General features: G+C 44.3%; 1 protein-coding gene and 1 long non-coding RNA gene across 10 annotated transcripts in view; one reads left to right on the forward strand and one right to left on the reverse strand.

Annotated features, from left to right (window-relative positions):
• Window positions 1–26583, reverse strand: part of LOC105490257 (uncharacterized) — a 118691-nt gene that overhangs the window by 43472 nt on the left and 48636 nt on the right. The window lies entirely within an intron of this gene.
• Window positions 15976–26583, forward strand: part of LOC105490256 (sacsin molecular chaperone) — a 107891-nt gene continuing 97283 nt past the window's right edge. For 3 of the 5 annotated variants that reach the window (XM_011755704.3, XM_011755706.3, XM_011755708.3), the window contains exon 1: window positions 15976–16123. The gene's annotated coding sequence lies outside the window, so the exon portion shown is untranslated. Of the gene's footprint in view, window positions 16124–16196; window positions 16346–26583 lie in introns of those variants that run through there. The other 2 variants (XM_071081554.1, XM_071081552.1) reach the window with 2 other exon arrangements.

Raw genomic sequence — 26583 nt, forward strand, 5'->3', positions numbered from 1 at the left:
TAGAAAAGAATATTTTCATTCTTCAGTTGAAAAATTGACTGCAGTGAGTGGGCAGATGAAAATAATCAGAGGATTCTCTCTCTCTCTCTCTCTCTCTCTCTCTCTCTCTCTTTCTTTCTTGACGGAGTCTCACTCTGTCGCCCAGGCCAGAGTGCAATGGCACGATCTCAGCTCACTATAACCTCCACTGGATTCAAGCAATTCTCCTGCCTCAGCCTCCTGAGTAGCTGGGATTACATGCACCCACCAACGCACCTGGCTAATTTTTGTAATTTTAGTAGAGGTGGGGTTTCGCCATGTTGGCCAGGATGGTCTCGATCTCCTGACCTCAAGTGATCCACCTGCCTCGGCCTCCCAAAGTGCTGGGATTACAGGCATGAGCCACTGCACCCGGCCTTAGATAATTATTTCTACATTCCCTTGTTAATCCACAGCTTTGCGGGGTTTTTCTGGATGTATTCTCTCTCCTCATAACCAAGTCTGTATTGGATTCTACGTCTTGTGCTCCTATGAGGACACTGAGTTACAAGGTTATGGTCAGAGCTTTTGGCAGGAACAGTAACTCCTGAATTACTGTTCAGGAGTTATGGACAAATTCTGTCCGGGCGCGGTGGCTCATGCCTGTAATCCCAGCACTTTGGGAGGCCAAGGTGGGTGGACCACGAGGTCAGGAGATCGAGACCATCCTGGCTAACACAGTGAAACCCCGTCTCTACTAAAAAAAAAAAAAATTAGTCGGACATGGTGGTGGGTGCCTGTAGTCCCAGCTACTCGGGAGGCTGAGGCAGGAAAATGGCGTGAGCCTGTGAGGTGGAGGTTGCAGTGAGCAGAGATCGCGCCACTGCACTCCAGCCTGGGTGACGGAGCGAGACTCCATCTCAAAAAAGAAAGAAAGAAAGGAAGGAGGGCAGGGCAGGGAAGGGCAGGGCAGGGAATGGGAAGAGAAGGGAAGAAGGAAGGGAAGAGAAGAAGGAAGGAAAGAGAGAGAGAAAGAAATAAAAGAAAGGAAAGAAAGAAAGGAAAGAAAAGAAAAAAAGAGGAAAGAAAAAGAAAGAGAGAGAAAGAAAAGAAAGGAAGGAAGGAAAGAAAGAAAGAAAGAAAGAAAGAAAGAAAGAAAGAAAGAAAGAAAGAAAGAAAGAAAGAAAGAAAGAAAGAAAGAAAGAAAGAAAGAAAGAAAGAAAGATCGAAAGAAGCAAGCCAGCCAGGACAGAACTTGAAGGCACAGACTTCTAGCACGGCTGCCTTAAAGTGGCCCTCTGGAGTTCAGAGCTGAGGAAGAGCGCAGTGGTTTTCTGACATTCAGCTTGGCGAGTCTACCGTCCAGTTATTCAATTTCACAGTAATCTAGGAGTTGCTGTGAAGATACTGTGTAGATATGATTAAAGTCCAAGAGCAGTTGACGTTAAGTAAGGGAGATGATCCTAGATAATCTGGGTGGGCTCGATTCAAACAGGTGAAAGGCCCTAAAAAGCAGCGCTGAGGCTTCCTTGAAGAAGAAAGTCTACTTGTGGTTGGCAGATCAGCCTGTGACAAGAATGCTGGCCTAGCCCTCAAATTTCAGACTTGCCCAGCCTGGCCCACAATAGACTAAGCCAATTCCTTCCAACAAAGCTCCTCATACATATCTCCCGCTGGTCTGGTTGAACCCTGACTCACGCAGATCATTTTACTCAATAATTTGAGAGACAATGAGAGCTTCCATCTGCTGCGTGCAGTTTACAGTTTGGGAAAATTTCCTAGTGGGTCTGTAATTATACGAAGAATTGAATCTGATCCTCTATGACCTAATCAACAAGCTTTTTTTGTTTTTTGCATGAGTCATTAGTTTTAGGATTACAAATAATTTTGAAAACACTTAAAAGTACAGAAGTATGAATACATACAAGTAAACATGAACATACATATAAATCACAATATATTTTTTCTTCCCTACAAATTGAGTTGTATTTGGTGTTAATTAAAACAGAATATATAATATAACTCCATGGCAGCCCACGGCAGTCTTTCATTCCACCCTGAGCATTAGTGTTTTTTTGTTTGTTTTTTTGTTTGTTTGTTTGTTTGCTTTTTGAGATGGAGTCTCGCTCTGTCGCCCAGGCTGGAGTGCAGTGATGCGATCTCGGCTCACTCCATCTCAAAAAAAAAAAAAAAAAAAAAATTGTTAGTAAGCTAACAACACTCCAGATATATCTGGACTGCCTTGAGGGTCATTAACACTTGCTGATGCATTTAAATTAAATTCAAATCTAATTTCAAACACCGGGAAGAATAATGTAAAATATTAGCGTAGGTTTTCTAGTGCAGTTTCTTGTCAGTGCATCTGACAGGAAACCTGCCGCAAAGTTCTCTTTGCCCATCACTCACGGACCCTGGCGAACAGGCAGAAAAGAAAATAATTGGAAGGATATTGGTGAGCTCATTGTGTTGTCAGGAAGGCTGGGAAAACAGGCAGAAGCCAGGAAAGGCTGGGCAGAGGGTAGAGCCAATGCCTGCATGGGAATGGTCAATAGGCGGGTGCGGGAGCATCGTTTCCTCAAGCCCCCGATGACGCCCAGGAGTGTGGGTGGAGCTACTGTTACCACTGCCATGACTTCGTCCTCACCCAGCCCCACACTTACGAAGCATTCCCTGAAGGTTCAATGCCTAACGCATGGATTTATTTGAGCCTGTGCTTAGGTAATGGGCTGAGTCCTAGCTGCCAGAAACAAGAACGGGGTATTCCCCACAATGGGTGCGTCCCCTCAAATAGGCATGTTGCTCTGATGCTAAGTGGTTAAAAAGAATGCAAATGTACCCAGACTACCCAGGTCATATGCCCTGTGGGGATTCAGAATCCTCAACTCATCAACATGCCTCCCTTCAGAGGTGGAGCCACTCCCCTTAAGTGTGGGCTGTGTTTGGTGACTTGCTTCTAATGATCAGGATACCATGGAAGTGAAGGTGCATTGATTCTGAGACTAAAATGTAAAAGGCATCAAGGTTTCCTCCTTGTTCTCTCTCTGACTTGCCTGCTGTGGGGGAAGCCAGCTGCTGTGTTGTGAGGATACCCAAGAGGCCTTATGCAGAGGTCTGCAGGGTGGGAACTGAGGTATCCAGCCAGCAGCATGGGAAGGCACCATCTCAGAAGAGGAGCCTCCAGCTCCAGTCAAGCCTTCAGATGATGGCAGCTTCAGCCAACATCCTGACTTTAACCTAAGAAAAAACACTGAATCACAACCATCTATAGAAGCTGCTCCCGGATTCCTGAGTTTCAGAAATTGTAAGATACTGTTTGTTGTTTCAAACCTCTAAGTTTGGGGATAATCTGTAAAGAGCAAGAGATAACTAATATACACCCTCTTCTTTTAACATTTACAGCTAAAAAAAAAAAAGAAAAAGAAATGCTTTCTTTTATATACTGCAACAATTGGTCATACAACCAAACTGACACTCATACCTTTTGTAAAGGTAGACAAACCAAAGTCTCTCATATATTCACACAGACCCAGGCCCCATATCTCAGGGTGCTATACTTTCTGCCTTAACTTCTTTTAAACTCATTTTGTGATCTGCAACTTGTGGATTAAATTGTAAAGTTCATTACCACCAACCAATATCCCACATATTAATTTGAAATATGGGTGGATGTAGTAGGCCCCGTTTCTGCAACAGGTTACAAAACTATTAAGAGTTTCCTTCTTCACCACTCATTCTGGCTTCCTGTATTAGTCTGTTTTCACATTGCTGATAAAGACATACCTGAGACTGGGAAGAAAAAGAGGTTTAATGGACTTACAGTTCCACATGGCTGGGGAGGCCTCATAATCATGGTGGTAGGCAAGGAGGAGCAAGCTGCATCTTACACGACAGCACCAAGCAAAGAGAGAGAGCTTGTGCAGGGAAACTCCCCTTTTTAAAACCATCAGATCTCATGAGAGTTATTCACTACCATGAGAATTGCACAGGAAAGACCAGCCCCCATGATTCAATTACCTCCCACTGGGTCCCTCTCACAACACATGGGAATTTTGGGAGATACACTTCAAGATGAAATTTGGGTGAGTGTACAGCCAAACCATACCAGGTCTCCTTGTTTTTAGCCAGCACCTCAACAATTGGGGTCCTTTACTCCATTGGGTTACTCAGACCTTCACTTTTGAGAGATCTGAGCCTGCATGTATAGGGTATGGGGTCTTTCATTAGTCTTTACTGCCTTGCAACACAAGAGGAGATGGTGACTTTAGGTATCATTAGGTCCTGTTTTAGTTAGGGTTTTCCAGAGGGACAGAACTGGTAAGAAATATATTGAGAGATAGATGAAAAGGAATTTATTAGAAGGAATGGGCTCACTTGATTATGGAGGCTGAGAAGTCCCATGCTAGGCTGGCTGCAGGCTGGAGACCCAGGGAAGCTGGTAGGGTGGCTCAGTCTGAGTCTGAAGGCCTCAGAATCAGGGAGGCCACAGGCCTGAGTGCTCGGGGGCCCACTGGCGTGAGTTCTGCAGTCTAACGGCTGGAAAACCTGGAGTTCTGATATCCAAGGGCCGGAGAAGAATGGCGTCCTCACTGTAGAAGAGAGAGCAAGCATCCGCCCTTCCTCTGCCTCTGTGTTCCATCTGGGTCTTCAGCCAATTGGAAGGTACTCACCACACTGAGGGCCACGCCATCTTCCTCCGGAAACACCCTCACAGGCACAGCTGGGACAGCCCAATCATCCTCATCAAGTACCAAACCACCTGGATTTCCCTTTCAGCAGCAGAGGGATGTGTGCAGTGCCTACTGACACCTTGAGAATAGATAATGTTTTCCCAGCTGTCTGTCTGGGTACCCTTCCTCTAGCTGTCTGGGTACCCTTCCTCTAGCAAACACTCCAAAGCAACCATCGATCTCCCTGATGCCCCATTCTCTCCACAGCAGGGATGCTATTTTCCTTTGAAAACTGGAGGCAAAGAAAGGAAAGAGATCTAATTTCTCCATTTCTTGCAGTGGATGGTCTATAGCTTCTACTTCTATTTTGAACCTGATATATTGAGAAACAAACATTTAGGCACGTCACTGAATGTTCTAAAGAGAACAGCTTAAATAATGGAAAGAAGAATGTAAACTCCCCAAGTAAAAAATGCTTGGGGGAAGAAAAAAGAGGAGTGTATAGGCACGTCACTGAATGTTCTAAAGAGAACAGCTTAAATAACGGAAAGAAGAATGTAAACTTCCCAAGTAAAAAATGCTTGGGGGAAGAAAAAAGAGGAGTGTATTGGAAAAGACAGAACTTGAAGTGGAAAGCAACCACAAAAAGACAAAATGCCCAGCTCGCCCCTTGCAGAGCTGCTGGCTCCCCTTCCACTGCTTGCATGCTGAAGCCCCTGCAGCTGCCCCCTATTACAATTCAGTATCGTCAGTGCTCATTCGCTCAGCTGTAGGCTTCAGGGACCCTTGGTCATCCTTGATTCCTCTCCTTACCTTATTCAATCTATCAGTACAATTTATCAAAATATACAGCAAAGCTGTCTGCTTCTCACCATCCTCATGTCTACAACTCTAGTTGAAATCACTATTATTTCTCACCTGAAATGATTCCAATGCCATCTGGCTGGACTTCCTCTCTTTACTCTCGCCCTACTCAAAGAGAAGCCAAAGTGATCTTTCTTAAATGTAAATCAGATCCAGTGCTTTCCAGGATAATTGTAATAAAGAGCTGTCATTTCCCGTGCCAAATGCCTCTGTAATCTGGCTCCTGCCTGCCTCCACCACTCACCTCCCTCCACTCACTTCTCTCCTCGCTAGGCTCGAGTCATAACCTTATGTTCCTTGAACACTCTGTTCTTTCCCATCTCAGGGCCTTTGCACGTGATATTTCTTCTCCTTTGGAAAGTTCTTTTTTGGCAGAGATTTACCCAGTTGCCTCTATCTCAGCACTAACATCTCATGGTCCAGGTCTCATTATTATGTAAACTCTCCAAGGGCAGAAATGTTCACTGCCATATTCCCAGTACCCAGTAAAAGTTTGCCATATATAGACAATCAAAAAGTACTTGTTGAATTTATTGAATAAGCTAAAGTATCATCTCCTTGGAGAAACCTCTCTGAGCATCCTAGCTAAAGAACTCCCCCACCCCAGACACTATCATAACCTGTTTCAGTCTCTGGATGGAAGTTACAATGACTGGAATCATTTATTTATTATTTATGTATATCTATTATCAACCACCCCCAAAACTAAAATAGGTTCAGATAATTTATACCAAAAATATGTTGTGTCAGTGGGATAAACTCACTTACTACAAGAAAATAAATATTAAAATAAAAATTAAAATGCCAAATCCAAACTGCAGAGTATTATATAAGATACAAAGCTAAATAAATTATCTTAGAATGGTCAAGTAAATGATAGGAAAAAAATCGAGATAATATTAATATCAAACAAGGTTGAATTTAAGGCAGGAGCTGTTAATTGAGAAAAAGAGGGACACAAATAATAGTAGTAGGAAAATTTTTTTTTTTTTTTTTTTTTTTTTTTGAGACGGAGTCTCGCTCTGCCGCCCAGGCTGGAGTGCAGTGGCCAGATCTCGGCTCACTGCAAGCTCTGCCTCCCGGGTTCACGCCATTCTCCTGCCTCAGCCTCCTGAGTACCTGGGACTACAGGCGCCCGACACCTCGCCCGGCTAGTTTTTTGTATTTTTTAGTAGAGATGGGGTTTCACCGTGTCAGCCAGGATGGTCTCGATCTCCTGACCTCGTGATCCGCCCGTCTCGGCCTCCCAAAGTGCTGGGATTACAGGCTTGAGCCACCGCGCCCGGCCAGTAGTAGGAAAATTTAATTGACCACTGTCAACCATGATAGAGCAAATAGGCTAAAATTAAGAGCATGGAGGATCTGAATAATATAATTAATAAGGTTGTGTAAGAGTTATACACTGAACTTCATTATAATAGAGAATGCACAACCTCTTAATTAGACCCATGGTACCATAATATATCATTAAGGACACAAAGAAAATCATAAGTTAACAAAAATTGGAAAAATATAACCTATAATGTCAGACCACATATTTTCAACATAAATAGAATCAAAGTGAATATTAACCACTTGGAAATGACAAAATTCTTTTTAAACCATGATGGCTCAGAGAAAAAAATCAAAACCCAAGTTAATGTATATCTAAATAAAAATGATAATAAGAACACTGCATATTAAAGTAGAATAATTGGTTAAAGGGGTGCTCAGAGGAGCGCGCACGACCTTTGTCACATATTTATTTAAAAATAAATAAATAAAAATGAATGGATAAAACATTCAGCTCAAAACGTTAGGGAAAGAAAAACAAAAGATGTCAAACGGAACAGAAGGAACAAAGTTAACTGCAGAAATAAATTACAAAACAGAAAAAGGAATCGACAAATCCAGTAACTAGTTCTCTGAAAAACAACACAGATAAACCTGTAGTTGGCAATCAAGAAAACAGGAGAGAAAACATAAGTTTTCCTATATAGTTAGAAATAAACCAAGGGTGGCCAGGTGCGGTGGCTCATGCATGTCATTCCAGCACTTGGGGAGGCCTAGGCAGGAGGATCACTTGAGGTCAGGAGTTGGAGACCAGCCTGGCCAATATGGTGAAACCCCGTCTCTACTAAAAATACAATATTGAAAAATCCAACTTGTGTGACTTCAGACCTAGCTAAGAACTGAGTAAAAAATGTTTATTATTATATGGTGCTTAAATCTGGAAGCGGCTCCATGAGCAGCCAACCAGTGTGATGAGGGACTTCTATCAGCTGGGCGAGAGGCCTGGAGTGAGCCCTCTGACTGTGCCACCCTTCAGCTGGCTGTGACTCAGCTCCTGTCACGCTGGCTGTGTCATGCTGAGCGGTAGAGCCCTCAACCAGAGCTTGCACATCCAACTTAAAGCAGGGGGCGGGAAGGTCCCCAGGATGGGGAAAGAAACAGGGATATCCCAAAGCACCCACTAGAGAAGAGCATGAGGCCGTGCGCTGGGAAATGCCACAGCGTTCGAATCTCCAGGAGGCAGTGATAGTGGCTCATTTTGCTGGATGCGGTGTGCACAGACTGGGACCAGGGCTCTGGCTCTGCCAGTCACTCTGTGCACCCTGGAATATTTGTGACCATTCCTGACTGAGCAGAGCAGGGGGCACCCCATCAGCTGTGAGGTAGCAGTGGAGCTGGGTCTGCACGGTGGGTGACGCTGGTTTCACCTCGTGAAGTCTCATGTGGTAAGAATGGAAGCACCTCCAAAGCCCAAATAAGGCTCCAACTAGGTAGCAATTAGCAGTTTCTGTGCTCTGAGACTCTTCCTGAAAGGACCGAGGCCAGAACCTGAGAATGCAGCCCTGCGGAGCGCTCCAGGCAGGCCGGCCTGGCCTGAAACTCCCCACCCACTCTGAACCTAAGGCTCTTTCAGTGAACCCAGGCTACCAGCCTTGGTACTTGGCAAACATAGGCATCTTCACCACTTCATACTGCATTTGGTCTTGTCTTTCCTCCTTACCAACAGACTATTTGTGTGTTGTTTTCTCCTTGGCTTTCCTTATCCTAGGGTAAGAGGCCTGACTGGCCGTCAGACTCAGTTCTCATCTGGTGCATGGCAGCAGCTCCACACCCAGGCTTTGTCCAGAGTGAAGGCACCCGATTTTTAAAAGTTTTTTTGTTTGTTTGTTTTTGTTTTGTTTCTGAGACACAGTCTTGCTCTGTTGCCCAGGCTAGAGTGCAATGGAGCGACCTCGGCTCACTGCAACCTCACCTCCAGGTTCAAGCAAGTCTCCTGCCTCAGCCTCCCAAGTAGCTGGGATTACATGTCTGCTCACCACCACGTCCGGCTTTTTTTTTTTTTTTTTTTTTTTTTTTTTTTGAGAAGGAGTTTCGCTCTTGCTGTGCAGGCTAGAGTGCAATGGTGAGATTTTGACTCACTGCAACTTCCACCTCCTGGGTTCAAGCGATTCTCCTGTCTCAGTCTCCCGAGTAGCTGGGATTACAGGCATGTGCCACAATACCTGGCTAATTTTATATTTTTGGTACAGATGGGGTTTCTCCATGTTGGTCAGGGTGGTCTCAAACTCCTGACCTCAGGTGATCCGCCCGCCTGGGCCTTCCAAAGTGCTGGGATTACAGGCATGAGCCACCGCACCCGGCCCTAATTTTTGTATTTTTAGTAGAGACGGAGTTTCACCATGTTGGCCAGGCGAGTCTCCAACTCCTGACCTCAGATGATCCGCCTGCCTTGGCCTCTCAAAGTGCTGGGATTACAGGCGTGAGCCACTGTGCCCGGTCAAAAAGTTTTTGTTTTAAATAACTTTTTTTCCACAAAAATAATATAAAGACCATGAAAGATTTTGCTACTCCATAATCTTACCATCTTAAAGTAGCTATTTTGGTGACTTGGAGTTAATTCCCAGGTTCTTTGCACATGCACATATATACTACATAATCATAACCACAGCGCATTTACTTCATGCATTCTATTCCCCAGTTAACATATAAATACTCTTTATGTTTCTATCAGGTCCGGCTTTATGAAGTCACAGAGGACCCCATGCCCAGAAGGGATTAAACAATGCCTGGTTTAATGCTCCACTGTCAACATCTCAACATTCTTAGGAATTTTCAACAAAGCACCCAGTATTTTTATTTTGCAGTGCGACCTGAAAATTATGTAGCTGGTCCTAGTTTCTATTTTTATTTTATTTTTATAAACCATCAGATCTAGTGAGAACTCGCTATCATGAGAACAGCAGCATGGGGGTAACTGCCCTCATGATTCAATTACCTCCCATCGGGTCCCTCCCATGACACGCGGGGATTATGGGAATGACAATTCAAGATAAGATTTGGGTGGAGACACAGACAAACCATATTATTCACATGCATTGAGACTGTTGCTTAGTGTAGTCACCTTCATCCGTGACGTTAGCTAGAGCTTCTGGAGAACCTGTTGAAGTTTCTCCATTAGCACGTGCTGCTTCACCTTGCACTTGTATGTTCTTTCTTCAAACCTCATGAACCAACCGCTGGTAGCTTCAAACTGTTCTGCAACGTCTTCACCTTTCTCAGCCTTCACAGAATTCAGGAGAATCGGGGCCTTTTTCTGTATTGGGCTTTGGCTTAAGGGAATGTTGTAGCTGGTTTGATCTTCTGTTCAGACCACTAAAACTTTCTTCATATAAATTGAAAGGCTGTTTCACTTTCTTATGATTCATGTGTTCACTGGAGTAACACTTAATCTCCTTCAAGAACTTTTCCTTTGCATTCATTATTTGGCTATCTGTTTGGAGTTAAAAGGCCTAGCTTTCGACCCATCTAGTATTTGACATGCCATGCACGTTAAGCTTAACCATTTCTAGCTTTTTAAAAGATGATTTTAACTTTGATTATAGACTCCGGAGGTACATGTGCACGTTTGTTACATAGGTACATTGCATGATGCTGAGGTTTGGGGTACAAATGATCCCATCATCCAGGTAGTGAGCATAGTACCCAATAGGTAGTTTTTCAGCCCTTGGCCTCCTCCCCTAGTCTTTCATCTAGCAGTTTCCAGTGTCTTCATCCCCCCATCTTTATGTCCATGGTACGTATCAATGCTTAGCCCCCACTTATAAGTGAGAACATGTAGTATTTGGTTTTTTGTTCCTGCATTAATTCACTTGGGATAGCGGCCTCCAGTTGCTTCCATTTCATTCTTCTTTATGGCTGTGTATTATTCCATGGTATGTGTACCACTTTTTTTTCATCCAATCACCTATTGATGGGCATCTAAGTTGATTCTATGTCTTTGATACTGCGAATACTGCTGTGATGACCATACAAGTGTATGAGTCTTTTTGGTAGGACAATTTATTTTCCTTTGCATGTATATACGCAGTAATAGGATTGCTGAATTGAATGGTAATTCTGTTTTTGGTTCTTTGAGAAATCTCTAACTGCTTTCCACAATTGCTGAACTAATTTACATTCCCACCAACAGTATATAAGTGTTCCCTTTTCACTGCAGCCTCCCCAACATCTATTATTTTTTGGCTTTTTAATAATAGCCATTCTGATTGTGCAAGATGCTGTCTCATTGTGGTTTTGATTTGCATTTCTCTGATGATTACTGAAGATGAATACTTTTCATTCATTTTTAGCTTTTGATTTAAAGTGAGAGATATGTGATTATTTCTTTCACTTGAACACTTAGAGGCCAATGTAGTGTTATTCATAGGCATAATTTCAATATTGTTGTGTCTTAGGGAATAGGGAAGCCGGGAAGTGAGAGTGAGAGAGAGAGGTGAGAGAGAGAGGGGGAGAGAGAGAGAGAGAGAAGAGGGGGAGAGAGAGAGACAGAGAGAGAGAGAGAGAGAGAGAGAGAGAGAGAGAGAGAGAAACAGGGAACAGCCAGTCATTGGAGCAGTCAGAACACACAACATTTGTCAATTAAATTCACTGTCTTATATGGGTGCCACTTGTGGAGCCCCAAGACAATTACGACAGCAACATCAAAGATCACTGATCACAGATTACCATAACAGATACGATAATAATCAGAGCTTGAAATATTGTGAGAATTACCAAAATGTGACACAGAAACACAAAGTAAGCACGTGCTGTTGGAAAAATGGCTCCAATAGTTTTACTCGAGGCAGGGTTGCCATGAACCTTCAATTTATACAAAACATAGAATCTGCATTGTGCAATAAAGTGAAATGCAATAGAATGAGGTTTGCTTCTATTCCCATTTCACAGATGAGGAAACTGAAGGTAAAAAATCATGTGACCTTCCCAGAGAGTTCCTGGTTTGTAGAGATTTAATCTCTATCATCCCTGACAAGAGCAATCATTATGATTGAGCATGGTGGCATGATGTGCCAGTGAGTTAGTAAAAGCGGTGATATTAGTCAGGGTTCTCTAGAGGGACAGAATTAATAGGATGGATGTATATATAAAAGGGAACTTATTAAGGAGTATTGACTCACATGATCACAAAGTGAGGTCCCACAATAGGCCGTTTGCGGCTGGGTGCAGTGGCTCACGCCTGTAATCCCAGCACTTTGGGAGGCCAAGGCGGGTGGATCACGACATCAGGAGATCGAGACCATCCTGGCTAACATGGTGAAACCCCGTCTCTACTAAAAATACAAAATAATTAACCGGGCACGGCGGCGGCGCCTGTAGTCCCAGCTGCTCGGGAGGCTGAGGCAGGAGAATGGCGTGAACTCGGGAGGCGGAGCTAGCAGTGAGCCGAGATTGAGTCACTGCACTCCAGCCTGGGCAACAGAGCGAGACTCTGTCTCAAAACAAAACAAAACAAAACAAAACAAAACAAAACAAAACAAAAAAAACCCCAGGCCATTTGCAAGCTGAGGAGCAAGGAAGCTAGTCTGTGACCAAAGGTCCAAGAGTCCCAAAGCTGAAGAACTTGGGGTCCAATATTCATGGGTAGGAAGCATTCAGCATAGGAGAAAGATGTAGGCTAGAAGACGAAGCCAGTCTAATCCTTCCACATTCCTCTGCCTGCTTTTATCCTAGCTCCGCTGGCAGCTAATTAGACTGTGCCCTCCCAGATTGAGGGTGGGTCTGCCTCTGCCACTGACTCAAATGTTAATCTCCTTTGGCAACACCCTCACACACACACACCCAGGAACAATACCTTGCAGCCTTCAATCCAATCAAGTTGACACTCAATATCAACCATCACAGAAACAGAAGCTAAGACTCCAAAACTGTGACTGGATGCTGAGACTTAGCTTGTATCATCCAGGTTGAGCTGCTAACCCTTCTGAGTTGATAAAACCTGACCCTCATACAGCTTTCAGGAAGAGGCTAAGAAAGCCATGTGGTCTCCAGGCCACATGTGAACAGCTTTGGCCACGTGATGTGCCTGGAATGAAAGACTGGCATGGTGGGAGCAGCAGCTGGGAGGATCCAGAGGGAGCCAGTATGTTGCAGCAGCTCTTTGAAACCTCTGGACAAGTGGCAGAGACTCATCCTCTGGCTGCACTTTTGTGATTCTGGACGGCCATGGCACCAGGTCATGCTTTCTCATGTTCTAGGCTCAGCTTAGGGTAAGGTGGAGACATTGTCTTAGGGTTCTCCAGAGAAAGAGAATCAAAAATATTTATAGATATGTAAGAAGGGATTTATTGTGGAAATTGACTCATGTGCTTGTGGAAGCCAATAAGTCCCCTGATCTGCCATCTGCAAGCTGGAGAACGAGGAAAGCTGTTGGTGTGATTCAGTCTGAGCCTGATGGCCTGAGAACCAGGCAAGCTGATGGTGGTGTAAATCCTAGTACAAGGCCAAAGGCCTGAGAATGAGGTGGGGTGCTGGTGTAACTCCTGGAGTCCGAAGCTCTTAGAACCAGGAACTCTGATGTCCAAGGTAGGAGAAGATGGGATGTACAAGCTCAAGGAGAGACAGGGAGAGAATCTGTCCTTCCTCTGACTTTTGGTTCTATCTGGGCCCTCATGTGGGATGATGTCTGTCTGATCTTTACCCAGTCTAGTAATCCAAATGCTAGTCTCTTTGGCAGACACCCTCACAGACACACCCAGAGAGGATGCTTTACCAGCTATCTGGGCATTCCTTAGCCCAGTCAAGTTGACGCCTAAAATTAACCATCACAGACAGATTGACCTCTGACCTTGGTATATTAATGGTCCATCTTTGCCCAGAATGTGGAAGATCTGTGGTTCACGAATTATCCAGAAATCTTTGCTTTCTTAAATTTTTAGGACAAAGTCTAAATCTTTTGACAACATTTCAGTAGCATAAATGGTACCATGAGTGTAACTGAACTCATAAGGTTTATTGCATGTGCCATCATATCTGGACAGTGGCAGAGTGAAGGGCTTGCAATGCACGTGAAATCACCTTCCAAGTGTGTAGAAAGCCACATATAAACACCTGCAATTTGTTGTGACAGTAACTAGGTGTATCATAGGCAGTGCTCACAAGGGTATTTAAGCTTTGACTTCTACATTGCAACACTATTTTTTTGTCTTTTTTTTTTTTAAATTTTAGAGATGGGGTCTCACTCTGTCACCCAGGCTGGAGTGCAGTGGTGTAGTCATAGCTCACTGTCACCTTAAACTCCTGGGCTCAAGTGATCCTCCCACCTCAGTCTCCCGAGTAGCTAGGACTGCAGGCATGCACCACCAATGCCTGCTTAATTTTTTAATTTTTGTAGAGATTAAGTCTTGCTACATTTGTTTTTGTTTTTTTGAGACAGGGTCTCACTCTGTTGTTCAGGTTGGAGAGCAGTGGCGTGATCTCAGCTCACTGCAACCTCTGCCTCCCAGGTGCAAGCAATTCTCCTGCCTTAGCCTCCCAAGTATCTGAGATTACAGGTGCACACCACCACACTCAGCTAATTTTTGTATTTTTAGTAGAAACGGGGGTTCGCCATGTTGGCCAGGCTGGTCTTGAACTCCTGGCCTCAAGTGATCTACCCACCTCGGCCTCCCAAAGTGTTGGAATTACAGGCGTGAGCCACTGCGCCCAGCCTGAGGTCTTGCTATGTTGCTCAGGCTGGTCTCAAACTCCCGGCCTCAAGCAATCCTCCTTCCTCAGCCTCCCGAGTTGCTAGGACTACAGGCATGTTCCGCCATACCTGGCTAAGCGACACTATTTCTGAATAACCAATATTTCACAGGATACCTTTATTTAGTGTGAGTAGGTAGGCAAAACGGTCTAACCTTTCTGAAAACTAACTGTATATGTATATATATATATACACACACACACACACACGTATATATATAGTTTTTGTATATGTAGTTATTTATAACTTTTCCCATTGGGAGTGTAATGGTTTACAGCTGTGAGTAGAAGAGTCTGCTAGGGGAGCAACACCCTGGGTATTTGCCGTTTAGTCCACAGTGTCTAGCTGATGCCAGGAACACAGCAAGTGCTCCATATTTGTGTGCTGAATTAAACTGATGACAACTGAACCGCATTAGTTCAGCCTCAGAGAGGCAGGCTCACTCCACGGGCGCAAGTCAGTGAGGGCCTGTTGGTCCACACGGCACTACAGTGAGAGCTCAATGAAGAGGCCCCACAAGACACCATTTCTCCCCAACAGAAACTTGCTTTGTTTGTGATTATTCGGTCCTTTTGTTAGAACAGGAGGTTTCCCTCCTATCTCCCAGGAAATAATACGTACACAAATCTGTGAGTCTAGGATGTGAAGGAGACACCATTAGACGTGGCATCTTCTGGGTCAGACCAGTGCAGGGCCAGGTACAAGAAGCAGGGGCTCTCCTTCCCACGTTGGTGCTGACATTTGGGGCTTGCTTTGGTCTTCTCCCAGGAGAGATCATTTGAGCCTTTTCAGGTCTGGAGTTGTTTGAACTGACTTAAGAGGAATTTTCCGCAGAAGCGAAGCAATAAGAAGCTTCCAAGCTCCAGTATTTCCAAATAAGCCCCAATTCTAGATTTATATGGATAAAGTAGGCAGTCCTACTAGCAGACTATCATGAGGAACATGATGTACCCAGGCCAGTGGCAGGATAGCTGTGTGCTGAAATGAAATAAATGCTGGTGGTATTTCACATCCCCCACCACAGGAAGCCAGAAAATAACAGTTACAATATTTTTTATTATTAAAGTGAGACTAGCAATTTCAACTTAGAACAGGATCAATTGTATAGCATTTCACAGTTTACAACACATTTTGAGTGAATGCTTTTTTTTTTTTTTTTTTAAACCATTGGAACCTCACATGCCACTTCAAATAACATACAAAGAGCAGATTGTGAGCTGCAACATTACGAGGTCACAGGTCTTCATTTCCCGTGAGGTACTCGAGACCCACGTGTGACTTGTCTAAGGTCACACAGCTGGTGTTTAACAGAGCCAGTCTTCTGTTAGCCATACCTGCTGCTAAAAATTAGCCTTTGCAAGCAAAGAGAACAAAAATGTGTGGTTGGTTGTCACCCTCACACTGAACGACCATGCTGCACTTGCAGCATTATTGACACCTAAGGTTGATGACAGTCCTGTCTCTTTAAGAAGAAAAAAAAGGCCGCTGGGTAGGGGGAGCAACTGACTGCGGCAGGAGCCGCCTGGACCCAGTGCGGCTGCAGGACAGTCACGCTGGGACCTGCTGATGGCACTGGAGGAAAACAAAGACCGAGAGACCCTGATGCCCACAGCCCCCAGTAAGTCCGAGATTCCAGCTGGGTGGCCAGCGAGAAGGGCGGCTGCAGGAGCAGCGTGGGGATGGGCGGGCTCCATGGTGTGGGTGGCCATGGGTCCTCTGAGTCTTCGGAAACCAGGGCTCGGCCACTGCAGCTACTGGGGGAGGTAAGAGGCCACTTTCTTTAACAAACCTGCCTTCGGAGAGGACAGAGACGAGAGGGCCTTCAGCATGCTTTGCAGCTGTGAGTAATGAGCTCTTCTGAAAATGTACAGTTTGGGTTGACTGCTTGCGAATTTGTGGGTGAGGAGCGGCTGCAGGGTGACTAGAGAAATCTGCCGCGGTCAAGATGCTGGACTAGCCGCTTTGTCATTTTAATTTCCACCCGGGTTGCCAGGCACGGCCACAATGGAGCTGTTGCAGTAACGCAGTGTGGGGTCCAGAGTCTTGCTGAACAATAAGATGGGATTCTCCAAGTAGCTTACAATTAATTTGTAAAATCGCTCTCACTTTAAACAGCACGCCTTCAAACAAGGCCATATGTTATGGTTATCTTATATAATATTTGAAAATCCTGCTTTTAGTTAAAAATATTTCACATATTTAATTTTATTCTAGTAAGTGATCATTCGATTCTTTGACAGAGTATTCCAGCTTTAGCAACAAAACCTCTCTCTCACTGCCTTTTTTTATTCCTTAAAACAAGGTCAGTACCTCAGAGAAGAGGACTGGATTTGTCTCTATTGTAATGTATCAATTGTTTTGGCTTTAACTTTATTCTCTCTGCCTCTGAAGATGGATAAAAGCCCATTCCGCTTAAGTAAAAGGCAGAAGGCAGGTTGAATCCATGTGTTTCCCAAGCGCAAGCCGCCCTGAAGTTATGTTGAAGGGGAACTCTTCATTTCTCCATCAGTGCAGATAAAAGTAATTGATTCACAGGTCATGGATTAAAATAATAATAATAAAAACTGACACTTAATCCCATTTTATTTGTCACATGACAAGTAGATTTGCCATATTGTTTTTCTTAAGCTGCCCATTGATAACCAGATTCATTCTAGGTTAATGCAGGGTCATCATGGCCCAATAGTTTTACTCAGGACCATCCAAACTGCCTTCCCTAATCTTGCCCTGAAGCCTCACTTTGGGCTGTGACAACGATCCCTGTTTCCTTTCCTCTCTCCTCCTCAGCCATCCCTTTCATCCTTTCTTCACCTTCCTGGGCTGTCCGGGCAATTTTTTCTTTCTTTTCTCCTTGGATCTTAAAGGTTCCTTCAGTCTCTTTCAAATAAAGCAAGCCGGATTTTCCACATACCCTATTTTCCTTCTATCTTACTTGAACTTTTCCATGATTAAGTATTTTCTATTCTTCACATAATAGGAAGAAAAGTCCAATTGTAGAACTTGAAGACCAAGGTTTACTTACATCCAAAGCATCTCATGAACCATTGATTTAAGCTGGATTTGCCCCCAGAAGCCCTGGGTTCCAATCTCAGCTCTACCACGTCCTCCCTGCAGCCCCTGACAATCCATATGACTTCTGCGAACCTCAGTTCCCTCCTGTGATGCAATTATTCACTTAACGGTCACAGGGTTGAAACCAGGTGATGTGTGTGAAGGCGCTAGCGGGGTTCTTCACACAGTATCACTATTTAGTAAGAGTTTTGTCATTTTCTCACTTGGTCCACCATCTACCTAACCACCCATCCATGGTGAAGCTAAAGAGATTCATGTGCCATTTCCCTAAAGGAATACATTTTGAAATGAACTTTTGGCTGAGTGCATCTGAATGAGTTCTGATCAGTACAAAATACATATTCAGTTCTTGCTATACATGAAACACTAAGCCATCTCATCTATAAAAGGAATGCTGATGTTTCCATGTTGCAATAGGAGTATTCTTTGGAAGAGGGAAGGGCAATTCCCTTTGTACAACTCTTCCTAAATCCTGTATGACAGCACCAGTGATGATGACATTGACCGCTCCCACCATGAGCCTACATGAGGACTGTTAAATGTGATTGATGCGAAGGATGCCAAATTGGAAGTCAGGACAATTCCCATTGCTATTCTGATCTTGGACAGCCTAGGTGGCAATTTGCTCTTTGCACTGCCAATCCTGTTACTATTTTAATTTCCACTTTATGTGTCTTTCTCCTGCCGTCTTTCCTTTCCTTAAACTCTACACTTAGGATATGTGTCAGAATTTTTTTTTTGAGACGGAATCTCGCTCTGTCACCCAGGCTGGAGTGCAGTGACGTGATCTCGGCTCACTGCAAGCTCCGCCTTCCGGGCCCACGCCATTCTCCTGCCTCAGCCTCCCGAGTAGCTGGGACCACAGGCACCCGCCACCGCACCCGGCTAATTTATTGTATTTTTAGTAGAGACGGGGTTTCACCATGTTAGCCAGGATGTGTCAGATTTTAACGTCTAGGATGGGGCCGTTTCACCTCTACCTAAGGGGGAACATAGCGAAGCTGGGAAAAGCACTGGATTGGGGACCAAAGGTGTGGCTCTAGCCCTGCTTTGGCTTCTCTTTGTGCTAATTAGAAAGCCTCTAAAGTAAGAGACATAGAATAATCTTTCGATTTCCTTCAGGTTCTGGCTACATGATTCAGATTGCTCTCTTTGGGGTAGCCTCAGTTTATAACAATTATTTGATCAAATTAAATGCTTTTGCCTCATTGATTCTTACAATAACCTTATGAAACAGGTAGCCCCATTTTGCAGGTTACAAAATGTAACCTTAAGAGAGAGTAGAACCCCAAGTATTTCTTAGTAGTAAAAGGAGAGACTGACTAGATGGTAAGACTGGATTCTCTCGGTGAGCATCAGCGAGTTCTCAGACTGAACTCTGAACTCTGTTCCTACCATGGTGTCCCCCTCAGGGCACTTCGAGTTGATGATGATGTGAAACCCAAGGTGCCACGCTGGTTCAGGGTTTTGTCAGGAGAGATCTATGGTCCAGTTATAATAACCTTACATCCAGACATATATTTGTTTTAAATGTTCTGCTCGAGATTACACCAGGAGTCTGTCATCTAGGGCAGAAAATGAGGGCTCTACAGTCCACATAGCCTTTTAATGTGTTATGAAATGACACTTAAAAATAAATCAAAGCCACCCTAATATAATTATTGATGATCATTTAAATTTTATAAACCTCCTTACCTCGTTAAAGTACTAAGTGCTAGAAAGGAATATTTGAATTTTATACGTATCTAGAATTTGTGCACGTTTTCCCATAGTAATAGTTTAGCCTTTTTCCTTGTTTTTAATGCAATGATAAATTTAACGATTTAAAAAACCCTAATAGGATTACAAGATAAAATACACTAAATATTGCATAAGACATAGACATACTAAAAAATAATTCACGGTTTATCTGAAACTCAAACTTAAAGTATACATGCTTATATTTATAGTTTTTATTTGCTAAATCTGGCAACATGAAATAAACAGAGCTTTGATCAATGATAGTTACTTAGAGCCTAAGGAGATTAGTTTGTTAGGTCTTTAAGCTTCAAACATAAATTACAACCAATCTTTATGAGTTTTCTGTCAATTATACCAAATATCCCTTTAGTTTGTTTGTTTGTTTATTTATTTATTTATTTATTTATTTATTTATTTATTGTGAGATGTTGTCTAACTCTGTCACCCAGGCTGGAGTACAGTGGTGCAATCTCAGCTCACTGCAACCTCTCAGCTCACTGCAACCTCCACTTCCCCGGTTCGTGATTCTCCTGCCTCAGCCTCCCGAGTGGCTGGGATTACAAGTGCCTGCTACCATGCCCGGCTAATTTTTGTATTTTTAGAAGAGACAGGATTTCACCATGTTGCCCAGGCTGGTCTTGAACTCCTGATCTCCAGTGATCTGCCCACCTCAGCCTCACAAAGTGCTGGGATTACGGGCCTGAGCCCAGCCAATATTATTTATTAAATGTTTATGCTAAGTGACCATCCAGAGACAATCCTGATTATGAAGAACAGATCTATGTTCAATTTACCGTCATATTCCTGAGAGTCCCTGCTAAGAATAATAATAAAAAGTACCCAAGATTTTAATGTATTCGGAGTAAGATATACTGGGTTTTGGAACCTGGATCCACATCATACTAGTGCTGACACTTAACCTCTTGCAGCCTCAGCTTCCTCCTCCTTTAAAGGGACTCATGATAGGTTAAAAATCCCTACCTTGGGCTGGGCCAAGCGCGGTGGTTCTCACCTGTAATCCCAGCGCTTTGGGAGGCCGAGGCCAGCAGATCATGAAGTCAGGAGATCGAGACCATCCTGGCTAACACGGTAAAACCTCATCTCTACTAAAAATACAAAAAGATTAGCCAGGTGTGGTGGCGGGCGCCTGTAGTCCCAGGTACTCAGGAGGCTGAGGCAGGAGAATGGCGTGAACCCAGGAGGCGGAGCTTGCAGTGAGCCGAGATTGTGCCACTGCACTCCAGCCTGGGTGACAGAGTGAGACTCTGTCTCAAAAAAAAAAAAAAAAAAAAAAAATCCCTACCTCAATGACTGAATAACAGTTTAGTGAGCCTCTGCCATGGTTGTACATGGCCGATCCTCCCCAAAGAGTTACTTTTTAAAGAAATAATTGAATATTATTTTTCTCTTCAAAAAGTCATATATTATTAGATAATATCAATTAAGATATTATCGTGTATTGAAATGACACTTAAAATATATTTGAGTCATATAATCTATTTTTAAAATTTCATTTAACAGCTTTATTGAGATATTCACGTACCATACAATTCACTCATATGTGATGTTATTTTTATGTAAAATTTTATCTTTGAGGATAAATTGAGCTTTTGAAGGCAAACCTAAGACTCTGGGAGCTTCTTTTTTTTTTTTTTTTTTTTTTTTGAGACGGAGTCTTGCTCTGTCGCCCAGGCTGGGGTGCAGTGGCCGGATCTCAGCTCACTGCAAGCTCCACCTCCCGGGTTTACGCCGTTCTCCTGCCTCAGCCTCCTGAGTAGCTGGGACTACTACAGGCGCCCGCCACCTCGCCCGGCTAGTTTTTTGTATTTTTTAGTAGAGATGGGGTTTCACCGTGTTAGCCAGGATGGTCTCGATCTCCTGACCTCGTGATCCACCCGTCTCGGCCTCCCAAAGTGCTGGGATTACAGGCTTGAGCCACCGCGCCCGGCCGACTCTGGGAGCTTCTATTTCAGTGCCAGCCCCCTAGCCTCCTGCCTCCCACAATCAGCTCGGCCTGTTGACAAGCTAGAATCTGAGGCTAGATAAACTACATACAAAATATGTGTAGTTTTATTATCTGTAAATTGGCCAAAGTGACTAAATTATTCACTCTTTATTGAATACTTTCTGTGTGCATAAACTTAAGTAGGAGAGTCAAAGGTGAATAAGATATTCTTGAGGAACTTTCAGCAAAGCAGACGAGAAAGATTTGTACGACACAGAAGGAATAATTTATTTTTTTTAATTGAAATACAGTGTCTTTTCTGTTGTACATTTTACATCGAAATCTTTTTTTTTTTTTTTTGAGACGGAGTCTCGCTCTGTCGCCCAGGCTGGAGTGCAGTGGCCGGATCTCAGCTCACTGCAAGCTCCGCCTCCCAGGTTCACGCCATTCTCCTGCCTCAGCCTCCCGAGTAGCTGGGACTACAGGCGCCACCACCTCACCCGCTAGTTTTTTGTATTTTTTAGTAGAGACAGGGTTTCTCCGTGTTAGCCAGGATGGTCTCAATCTCCTGACCTCGTGATCCGCCCAAAATCTTTAATTACACACACATAAAAGATCAGTAGCACTCACCTTTAGCTTCACCTTTTGTGCTCTAGAAACTCTTTCACGTACATATTCAATTTAAGGTCGGGGAGTGACTGTGGTGACCCCTGACCTTTCCTGCAGCACACTATGCCAACACAGGTCTTTCATTAATGTCATCCAAAATGCTTGCTGTGCCTACATTTTCAGGTCTATTGATTTATAGCGTGAATTCATCCGACTTTTCCATTTTGCAAAGATTCTATTTTTAAATCAATTTAGTCTTTGCTGACTCATACTTTCTCCCGAAGTTAGGAGAGTGAGATGATTACTTTGCTGATAATTCCCATGAAGGCGTTCTGTGGGCCTAAAGTCTCTGCATTTGGCTCCTTGTTTCTGTAATGTTAGGGGCTTTCAAGGGTCAGCTTTCACCGTATCCCAGAGGATTTAGCCACGTATGAATTTGGTTGGACCAAAAGGATGAATTTTTCATTCCCATCTTCAGATGAACACGGACCCCATTCTTAGGAGATCACTAAAGGCAATTCTGCCTCTATTCCTTTCTCAAAGAGCATTTCTAGGGAAACTCAAGCTATTTTGCCAGGTGCAGCTGCAGAGGCGTGTGTGAACACAGCAGCACTGAAACCATGAAAAGGGAAGGAATCCTGCAGGGAAGAGGGGCTTTACTAGCCCCAAAGGCACCTTTAAACAAACAGACAAGACAGCATATTAAAGGAGATGGAGTATTCATGTGGCTCCTGATTGTATTTTCATCTCATTCCTGCAGGAGAGGCCTTTCTTGTCCTGTCCTCTGGGGACAGCCAGGGGTTCCTGTGCTAGTTTCTGGGAAGCTTGCTTTATCTCCCCTTCTCTCTGGTGCAATTCACTTTGCCGCCTCAGGAACTTCTTCACTTTCCGCACTCTTCTCCTGCCTCCCTCTGCCAAAGGGCGGCGTTTAGCTCAGGGAACAGCTCCCTTTATTTATACAATAGCTGTGATTTAAGTCCCCAGTTCCTGTTTCAAACTGTGTAACTCACAGAACTTTTCCCATTGGTGAGTAAGTGCAGATGGCATGTTTATCTTCCTCCTTCTTAAATGAGATCATATGTACTGTAGTGCCAAGTTTTCCTACTGTGGGTCAAGCCCAGATGCCAAAACAGGGTAGTTTTGCTGGGAAGGCCAAGAGGTCACTGAGTGGCACACGTGCTTGTTAGCTGTGGGCAGTGGCTTCAGGTTCCAAGCTGGGGGGAGGGGAGCCCTGGTACCTAATAGCTGTTGGACAGCATTGATTGTTTTGAGGCCTGGAGCATGAGAGGAGGTCATGAATCACTGGGCAGAGAACATCATGAACACATTTCATGACACTTCATGTGTTAAAAAATACTACCTCAGCAAAAGTAGTAGCATCTAATATTCGCAAAAACCGTCTGCAGTTGACTAAATGCTGTTAGGACACAGCTCAGTTTGGTGTTGCAGTGATACGGTTCATGGATAAGGCAAGCTGGCACTGTTTAGGGAAGAGGAAAGTTGGGCACAACGAGATTATGTGATTCTCAAGCCATGGTGAAGAGAAGACCGAATGTTCTCTTCCATCAGGTGATGCTTCTCCCCAAATGGTAGGGTAGAAGCAGAGTTCCTCCCTTTCAGAAAGAGAAGGAGGAAGAAGGAAATGAGGTTTGAGGGTGTGAAAGGAAAATATCCCGGGCCCCCAAAATCACGAAGGAAAACTCAACCTGGGAACTGCTTAAGGCAAACCTGCCTCCCATTCTACTCAAAGTCACTCCTCCGCTCACTGAGATGGAGGCATATCTGATTTACCTCCTTTGGAAAAGCTAATCAGACACATGCAAGAATGCAACCACTTGTGTATCACCTATCTGTCACCGGGAAGCCCTCTCCTCACTTCCAGTCTTCCTGCCTTTGCTTCAAGTGGTCCCCCCTTTCCAGACCAAACCAAATCTTTTTTTTTTTGAGACTGGGAGTCTCACTCTGTCACCCAGGCTGGAGTGCAATGGCACGATCTCGGCTCACTGCAATCTCCACCTCCCAGGTTCAAGCAATTCTTCCACCTCAGCCTCCCGAGTAGCTGGGACTACAGGCACCCGCCATCATGCCCGGCTAATTTTTGTATTTTTGTAGAGACGGGGTTTCACCATGTTGGCCAGGCTGGTCTTGAACTCCTGACCTCAGGTGATCTGCCCACCTCGGCTTCCTGAAGTGCTGGGATTACAGGCGTGGGCCACCCCGCCTGGCCTGTACTTCTGACATATACTAATTGATGTCTCATGTGTCCCTAAATGTATAAAACCAAGCTGTGCTCTGACCACCTTGGGCAAATGTCATCAGGACTTCCTGAGGCTGTGTAAGGGGCGCATCCTCAACCTTGGCAAAATAAACTTCATAGATTAACTGAGACCTGTCTCAGATTTTCTGGGCTCACAGAAGGCCTATAATTGTGTCAGGCACTCAGTCGTGGGGAAGAAGTAAGAGCTGGGAGTCACCAGGATTTAAACAAAGTATAGGCTGTTGCTGGACTCTTCTGGACACCAGTTTCCTTCTCTGTATAACGAAATTCACAATTCCCTGCCAAATCACTAGACTTAGAGACTGAAATAAGATCATCCCTATGAAATCGCTTTAACAAATCTAAAATACCATGCCCCTACAAGGCAATCTTATTGTACTGCATTTTAATTTCACTATCGACAACATTTCAATTGTATAAAAGTTTTGTATATACTAGTATTCTTTCCCATGTCACACGGAGCCCCGGCGGCCACGCTCTAGCTCACAGGCACGAGCCCACTCTTGCAGGGAGTCAGGCGGGGTGCAGCTCCGGGGCCCCAAGTCCAGCACCCACCTGAGATCTTCACACCCTGAGGAGAGCAGTAGGGGCAACTTAACGGGGCACCAAGTGGGCAAAAATGGCGCCTTCCCTACCGCGTGTGCAGGAGGGTGAATTCCTGGATGTTGAGGGGCGGGGGCACAGAAACTCCCTACCCGCTCTCCCCAGGAAGAGGGCAGGGCCCATGGGGATGGGCGGGGCCCATGGGGACAAGGATTCCCCTCCCCTCTTCCCCACCACCACGGACATAAGGCCTCAGTGGACACCAAGGCCCCAGCACAACATCAGGCCCCAAGTGACACAGGACTCTAGGTGGACACTAGACATCAGACACCAGGTTGATGCCAGGCCCTAGCCAAGTGGACTCCAGTCCCTGTGTAAACATCAGGTCCCAGTTTGGCACCTAGGCCCCAGCTGAACATCAGGCCCCTGGTGGATGCCCAGGTTAATACCAGGCCCCGCGTGGACACAAGGCTCCAGGTACATTGAGGCCCCGGGTGGAAACCAGGCCCCAGATGGACATCAGGCAACTGTATGTCAGGTCCCAGCTGGACACATAGGCCCCAGTTGAACACCAGGCCCGAGATGAACATCAGGCCCCAAGTGGATGTCCAGTCCCCAGGTAAATACCAGGGCCAAGGTGAACAGGAGGCCCCTGGTGAACATCAAGCCCCAGGTGGAGACCCTGACCCCAGGGGGGCCATCCAGCTTGAGGTGGACATCAGGCCCCAAGTGGACACCAGTACCCAGATGGACATCAGACCCCAGGCAGACACTGGACTTGAGGTATACACCAGGTACCAGGCTCATGCCCAGGCCACCGCTGGACACAATGAAACAACAGGTTCCATTCAGTGATATAATAAAGCACATCGCAAAGCTCCTTCACCCATATCTTCATAATAATTAATTGGGCTGGATAATCATAGGTTCATATATAGGCCTAATAACCTCAGAAATGTAATTATTTAGTTTCTACAAAACGTGTGTTTGGACTTGTTTAATGGAAACTCAGGTTCCATTCAGTGATTTAAAACAGCACATCCCAAAGCTTCTTTGCACATAGCTTGGTTTTCGTTATTAGAACTGAATGTTCATATGTTGATATATTAGCCGGATAGCCCCTGAAATGTCATATCTGAAATTCTACAAAACATGTGTTTGGAACTTGTTTCATGGAAACACAGGTTCCATTCATTTATATAAAACAGCACATCAGAAAGTTTCTCTTCACATAGCTTGTTTTTCATTATTAGGGCTGAAAATCTATATAGGTGTAATAGTCTCATTAAGGTTTGATTTTCTCACTTATGTGCTTAATCACCTGGAACTGATACTTGTGCACAGTATGGGGTTCAGATACATTTTCGTGCTTGTGTCCATATAGTGAGCCACTTGCCCCAGTAACATTTTTGGAATGGCCCAGCTTTCCCCCACTAAACTCCTCTGATACCTCTCTCATGTATCAGGTTCCCATTAATACAAGGATCTGCTTCAAAGCCTTTTACTCTCTTTGATTGTTCCTGTGTGAATGCCACATGATTATTATGGTTTCTTGTTAAAGCTTAGTATCTTCTAGAGGAAGTCGTCCCTCTTCTTCTTAAGTAGTGTCTTTGGTTATTGTGTTTTTATTTTACAAGGTGGTTGGGGTTTTGATTCAAATTGCTTTGAATTAAAAGAACAATTTGAGGAGAGTTGACATTTCAATAATATTTAACCTTCTGGTTCATCATGTACATATCTCCATTTTTAAAGGGTCTTTTTAATGTCTTTCATTAAAGTTTATAGATTTTCTTCCTAAAATTCCTATACAAGTTCTTTCATTATAATTATTCCAAGGTAACATTTTTTTCTTGCTATGATAAATGTCTGTCACTAACAAATACTTTTCTCT

Source organism: Macaca nemestrina, chromosome 16 (assembly GCF_043159975.1).
Source record: "Macaca nemestrina isolate mMacNem1 chromosome 16, mMacNem.hap1, whole genome shotgun sequence".
Taxonomy (NCBI): Eukaryota; Metazoa; Chordata; class Mammalia; order Primates; family Cercopithecidae; genus Macaca; species Macaca nemestrina.